The sequence below is a fragment of the Nymphaea colorata genome, chromosome 8, assembly GCF_008831285.2.
Source record: "Nymphaea colorata isolate Beijing-Zhang1983 chromosome 8, ASM883128v2, whole genome shotgun sequence".
In the NCBI taxonomy this organism is placed as follows: Eukaryota; Viridiplantae; Streptophyta; class Magnoliopsida; order Nymphaeales; family Nymphaeaceae; genus Nymphaea; species Nymphaea colorata.
In genome coordinates this window covers 2147995-2155341 of record NC_045145.1, presented here as the reverse complement: position 1 = coordinate 2155341, position 7347 = coordinate 2147995, and positions in this window count along the sequence as shown.

Sequence of the window (7347 nt, the reverse complement as noted above, 5' to 3'; positions counted from 1 at the left end):
CGATCAGCAGAAAATATTATATTACAGTTTAGCTCTTTGGTAATACTGCTGACAGATAACAAATTTACGGGAATATTAGGAACATGCAGGGCATTATGAAGACAATATTTGTTCAGTAATGATAAACTCCCTTTTCCAGCCACAGAAATAAAAGAACCATCAGCCATAGATACACGTTGCTGCCCAGAAGTCAACTTGTATTCTTGAAACATCTTAAGGTCCCCGGTCATATGATGAGTAGCCCCACTGTCAACAATCCAATCACCGGGAGGGGAATTACCTTGATCACTAGTAGCAACAAGAGCCTGAGCTAACTTAGCTCCATCAGACGTAGATGTGTCCTTTGACGTAGTAGAAAGGCGACTGATGTAAGCTTGTAGTTCCTTGATTTGATTCGGGGAAGGCCTCGACTTTTCACCACTAGAAGAACCACTCTGATTTGAGTCCTGCACAAGAGAACCTCGCCGACTAGACGGAGGGCGACCACGAACAAGTCTCTTCTCAGGGTGTAGATCCCAACAAAAGTCAACAGAATGACCTTACTTGTGACAATGTGTACACCGCCTAACAGGGCACTGGCCAGACACAGAAGAACGGCTAACAAAGGCCGAGGGACCATTACCATGACTGGGGTCAATCTGCATCACTTAGCGTCTTTGTTCCTCGGATTCCACTCTAGCATAAACATCTTCTATTCCAGAAATCTCATCACAGTTGAGAATTTGACTGCGAATGGATTCAAACTCATCACGCAAGCCTCCAAGAAAAAGGAACGTTCGGTCCATCCATTCCTTTTCCCAGTACCAGGCATGATCAGAACCACAGTCCCAATTATCATTCACATGATAATCAAGTTCCTCCCACTTAGTTTTCAGGGCTGCATAGAAGGAGGCAACAGACAGGTCAACCTGTTTCAGAGAATAAATACTGCGTTTAATCTGGTACGTACGCAGAACACTTTTCTTGCGACCATACATCCTCGCAAGCACAGTCCACATATCAAACGAAGTCGGCTTCTACAGAATAAGAGGCTGAATATCAGCGGACAAAGAGCTGATGATCCACACCTTAACCTGACTGTCTTCCAACACCCATGTCGCCCATTGAGGATCAGTTTTGCTGGGCGCCGGTTTGTCGCCTGTGATATAGGAAAGACGGCCACGGCTTGTTATCCCAATCTCGAGAGCAGCAGACCAGGAGAGATAGTTGTCTTTAGTCAGACGAATGGGTGTGACCTGGACCGGTAAGATCTCGCTCTTGGCAGCGCTGCCCGCGTCAAAGGCCACATCACTTTTAGGTGCGATCTCTTCCGCCATCACAAGCAGTCAAGTCAGACGCAACACTAGGCAACAACAAGACAACACAGCGGCGGCTGAAACACCAGCACCACACGGAACCCTAGGTGTCGGCGACGACACCCTGGATCGCCCGACGGCGGCGGTGCAGAGGCGTGACAGCGCTGGATCGTCCGACGGCGGAACAGGAGACACCCACGGCAGCGGAAGCTACAAACGGCAACCGGCGGCGGCGCTGGATCGTCTGACGGCGGCGGCGTTGGATCGTCTGGCGGCGGCGGCGGCGCTGGATCGTCCGACGGCGGCGGCGCAAAAGATCCCAAAGGCGGCGGCGCGGAAAACTCCAACGGCGCAGGCGGCAGCGGCGCAAGGGTGACGGCGGAAACACGAGACGAAGCCGAACGATCTCACGAACCTGTCTCTGATACCATGTAGAAACATGCAACACACGAAGAAAGAAGAAAGGAACACACGGTATACGTGGAAAAACCTCAGAAAGAGGAAAAAACCATGGGAAGCTCTAACCTAGGTGCACACCGCAACCCTAGGAGAGGGAAAAAAAAATTATTCACTTAATTCAACAATTACACTTAAGTGAAGATTATATAGGAGGGAGAGAAAGAGTGCCACCTAGAGTACCGAGCCAGCCTTGGTACCCGTGCCCCATGGGACCGGGTCCAGAATTGGACCCGGTTCCCCATTACAACCTATTTCAACATATATATATATATATATATATATATATATATATATATATATATATATATATATAACACTCTCTTACTGAACCGGTCCATCTTCATCAAGTGGGTGGGTGATCAAGCTCACAATGTCCCCTCCTAACTTCATCCATTCAATCTTTCTTGTGCAATCCACAAGAGGAGTGCTTCATCAAGTGGTGGATTATGAGCAGCAGAGTAGTTCATCAAAGGAGGTGAATATGTCATGCTGCTCCCCAAATCCCAAGGTAGAAATACCTTCCTTTTTTGTGTCGGCATATATCTTGCAGTTATTAAATTTTGCGGTTTCACACATCGTGCATAGCACATGTAGCTTAAATCTTGTATAGAATTTTTCGGTTTCTAATTATTGTATAGAATTTTGATTTATGATTGCTGTTTTAATTGAAAAAGAACAAGAAAAAATTGCTGTGAGGAACAGGCTTCATCCATTTTTTGCAATCTAGCTAGCTCTTAATGTTGCCCTTTTCTTGTTGCAGTTCAAGTAAGATAGGTTGCTTGTTAAGATGTAGAAAGCAATGGGATTTTATCATTATGTGGAGCCTTTTATTGTTTCTTATTAAGGTAAATGTCTTATTTTATTTTAGTATTATTACATCCATGGTTTATGAAGAGAGAAGGTGAAAGTTTGGGCTTTTTGGCGGTGGATGTGTCAATAGCTATGAGAATTGCATCGAGGCTTGTCCTGAATTTGGGGGGTGTGAGAAAGCGAGAAATCTGAGCCCGAATTTCAACCTTCAGTTTCAGGAATACATTGAATAGAAAATCTTGGAAAATTTTCTTTGTTGTTTGATTGAATTTTCAGAACTATCCTTAAAACTTTGGACAAGTTGACTGTGCAGTGATATTCTCTAATTAAAAATCAGCTTAGTCTTGTACATTAGATTTGAATTGTTGAATATGTTCTCTTCCTTCTTTCTCCTTACGTTTATCTTACTCTATTGTGATTTAGTTTAATAAGATGACTGAACAAACACTAGTGAGGGGATTTAGGTGATATGGCCTTCCAAGAGGGGATTTAAGATCTCTAATAATTTGGAAATCAGAAATACGTCCAGCTAGAGAGTGTAGGCGTATAATCAACTAAGGAATGAGCTGATACTCATACATTCTTTTGACTGATTGCAGTAGATAAAATGCAATAAAGGTGACTAAGTTGGTGCAATGTGGTTCTTATATTGAAAATTTTCTGCTTGCTGGATGTCATCTTGCATTCACTTTTGAGCAACATTGATATTGCAGGAAGGAGGAGCGTCTATGAGACCAGTGAGGACTGTTAAGTTTGTGTGCATGGGATCAGGTCTGTCCAGACCCGATCCAATTCTTTTATAATCCACACGCCCAAATGTACTAGGCGGTGGCACACTTGTAATTTTTTACACTTTTGTGTACAATCTATTGTATTCAGATTAGGTTAATGTTATAATAGTGTTTAAGGATTGCAGGGCCACCAAGCGCCGGCTGCACCTTTGCCTCCATCAACTTCTTCTTCTCTATCCTCTCTTCTCAATCATTCTTGTTTTCGTCCGGAGAGACACGAACTTCTGAAGATTCTCACAAGGACGACTTCTTTTCAACAGTCACGCCAAACTTCAGCATGTTTGAGTAATCTTCTTTCTCTTGTATCTGATTATTTAAGAATACTTATCAACACTCCCACCCAAATGACAAGATGAAAAATGATTTTCCATTTTCTAAACCTGTTGTCAAACATATGTCTGCTTTATTATTACAGTCACTATTTTCTTCTTGTGTTTTGTTATTGTCTTGTCTATGCAAAATTTTGTCATGATATAAGGAAATTTTTTAGGGGTGAAGATATTTTGAGCAATTTTGCAACTCGTGCTTGTTGTTGGTGCTCACTTTTATTTTTGTTGTCTATTCTTTAGCGTTGTCACACACTCACTTTTAAAGGCTCCTTTCTTTCCAAACTTACAGTTACTCTTGAAGTATGTGTTCCTTACCTTGCTGTTATTTTTTTTTGTCAAATGATTTTGCAAATTTCCTGATTAGGCCGACTACTCCTAAACATACTTGTGGGAAAAAAGAAACTTTTCGTTCCAACTATCTATGGAACCCTTATTCACTAAGAACCCCATATGTACCAAGGCCTTGCAGCCTCTAGGCTTTTCCTTTCTTGTAAAGGACCTTATAGAAGAGTGTGATGGAGCCTACTCTTTTACATCCCACCAAAACCCATTACATGGGTCACTCCAGTTTTGCAAACACTCTATCTTTGGGGAAATGAGAGACTCCTTATCTAGGCATTGTATCATTTGATGTCATCAGTTTCCAAAAGTTTTTAGCCCAAATATTTGTTCAAAAGGACTTTCATGCACAATGGTATACCTTCGTTTTATCTTTAGTATTCTTTTAAGGAGAAGGTTGAAATTTGAAATTTTCGTTGTCAATCAATGGGAAGTAAAACTGGAAAGATCCTCGATATGAGCAGTGTGGAAGAATCCGATCACACTGAGGAAGTCAAAGATTAGAAAAAGATATTAGCCTTAGCAAATCAAACATCTGCAAGGGTTTAGCAGGAGAATGCTATGAGAATGTAAAATCTTGGCAGGTAGCAAAATGAGAGTTGTAGGTGAGCTCGGGGCAAGTGTAGTCATTCCTCTGGGTCAATAAGTGAGGGTACCGAGAAAGTGCATAGCTGATTTGCATCTCTCTTGCGAAATTATGTGACCTATGAACTGTTGTCTAGTCGTGGCCTGAAGCCTTCTGAACTCGAGCAAGTAAGTCTGAGGGGTGTTCTGGTACCCTAAGGCCAACTGATCTGGGAGCTGCCGGCCCAAAGCTTGCTACACGGGTTCAGTAGAAAGCCCAATAGGCACGATATTGCTCAAGAGCACAACCACTAAAATGGTGGAGCTTCGTAGTAACCTTTGGGGTGGTGAGGTATTTCCCTCAAAGGTGAAGGGTGGCTCAATTAGAAAAAGAAAAAATAACGAGAAAAAGAAAAATAAGCAAAAAATCAAAAGAAAAATCCAAAATCAAAAGCAAAAAGAAAAAAAGTGTCTGCCAAGAGATGAAAGACATGAAGGCTGAACTCTCAAGTATTGAATGAAAAAAATCTTTTTCAGATGGACGATTTTAGGCTAATATTTTCCTCTTTTATGACTTTCTATGAAATTGAGGATGATTCCTCTATGTTCATGTTTTGGAACTGGAAAGATATCCCTTGAGGAGATTGGACAACATTGGTGCGAGATGAATGCTGACCCTTAATGAATACTTTGGTAAATGAAGGCCATATCTCCTGCACACTACGAGCACTCAAAGCCTATATGGCAATGAATTGAATTTTTTTTGAGCTATTTTAAAGATAGATCTTTTGCAAAGAAAAACTTGACATCTTCTGCTACATTTGTGGATCCTGGGTATTGGAGAAATCTAGTTCCCTTAGGACTTGATGGATGCAGCCCTTTCATTTCCTTCTATACTATTCCATTCGTAGAATGGGTGAAACATCTCAAATTGGTTACTCCTGCTAAGTGTGATGATGTCTTCCCTGTTGTTCCCTAGATTTACCTCTTGGGTTTTCCCTCTTAAATTTGATTTAGATCTTTCTCTCCAACTCTATTTTCAACTAAGCTTCAACTTTTTCCCTTTTGCTGTATGTTAGAATCCCAGCCATGGAGTTATCCCCTTAGGTCCTTTTTTTAGTGTCGTCCATCTTTAAGCCCTAATTTTGCTAGTTGATTTCTAAACTAGGTTAAATCATGTTTAAACTTATTTAAAATCTAGCCTTGAGCCTTTGTTTTCAAATTTCATGTGTCATGTAGATCTAGCCATCTAGGCTCCATGCATGCATGGATCCAATAATGAAAAGGTTCTTAAAGAATATTTTACATATTCTTAAAACCCTAAGATAGGTTTTTGTTAGTTGCCTGGTTTTGTGTTCTATTTTGTTATATAAGGTTAATAACTGGATATAGTGTCGTTTTGTGTAGATTGAAACAGCAGAGCACTTGCTGCCTTTTTTGTGTATGTACTGTGGAAAAGTATACTTCTCAAGTCTTATGAAGCAACCAGGCCTGGGTATCATGTACAACTAAATCTGTTATGCACATTTAGTTGCTTTTCAACTCACATCAGTTACTTATCTCATTTTGTTTTCAGGATTGTTTTTCCTGCCATGAAGTTTCAACAAATCTTGCAATATCAATTATTTATTCTTCAAGATAGCGGAAAATTTAGCATCAAATCCTTGAGTTGGTTAGAATTTTTCTAAGCATGGTTCTTGTATTTCATCTGTTGATTTGTTCATAATAGCAGTTATGAGTCACATGTTTCCTCATTTTTTACTTTTAACATCTAAAAGTGGTGGGGTCTTTTCTGAAAATGCCACAGGGTATTATAAGTCATCATCATTCTTCAATGTCATTTTTACTTGGTTTCTTTTCACAATCTAGGTTTTAACTAAAGAGGCATGAACGTGTTTAAATTTTTTAAATGGATCCTGATTTGAAGTCGGCAGGATATCAGAGGCATTTCCGAATAATTGAACAAACACAAGTCCTTATGCTGCTGTAAAACTGTGGGTGCTCACTGCTAACTATACAAAAAAAAAATGCTGGTTTCTTTGGAAATATTTTCTGTAGATTCAGTGTGGTAGCACCATTCTTAAAGCAGAAGCGTATAAGATGTAAGTGGTTAAGATATCTCATGGATCCTGCCTTTCTCATGTCTTCTGATATCTCATGGATCCTGCCTTTCTCATGTCTTCTGCACACAAAGTGTTCGTTAACCAAGTTATTGCTGCTAATGTAAAATTCTCATTTTGTTGTTTCCACTTTCTATTACAAATCCATTGCATTTATTTGATATCAGTAGTGTCCTTTCTTGTACTTTGAGCTCCCATCCTGGTCCTAATGTCCTTTCTTGTACTTTGAGCTCTCATGCTGGTCCTGTTGTCACCTACTTTACCTGAAAAGAGGAGAGCACCACTTCCACCTTTTGTGGCAGAATGGCAGGAGTAAAAGAAAGTTACTCTGAAAATAACTCCATGAGGACTGCATTTTGAGCCAACTTTCTTTCTTTCGTGTTACATCTTTTGTCTATCCAGGTAAGGAAAATATCTGTACAAACTTCAAATTGTCTGAGATAAGACTATGATGCTGATCCAAATTCTGCCCATGGCTGCAGTTTGCAGTTTGCACTCTAAAAGTCGATGAAACTAGGACTGCTAGTAGTGTGAACAAGCAGATCTCAAGGAACTGGCACATCCATTTTAAACACTGCATTTAGTTCCCTTTTTGCTGATTTACTTTCACAACAGGATCAATAGAATGCCTTTTTTCCTT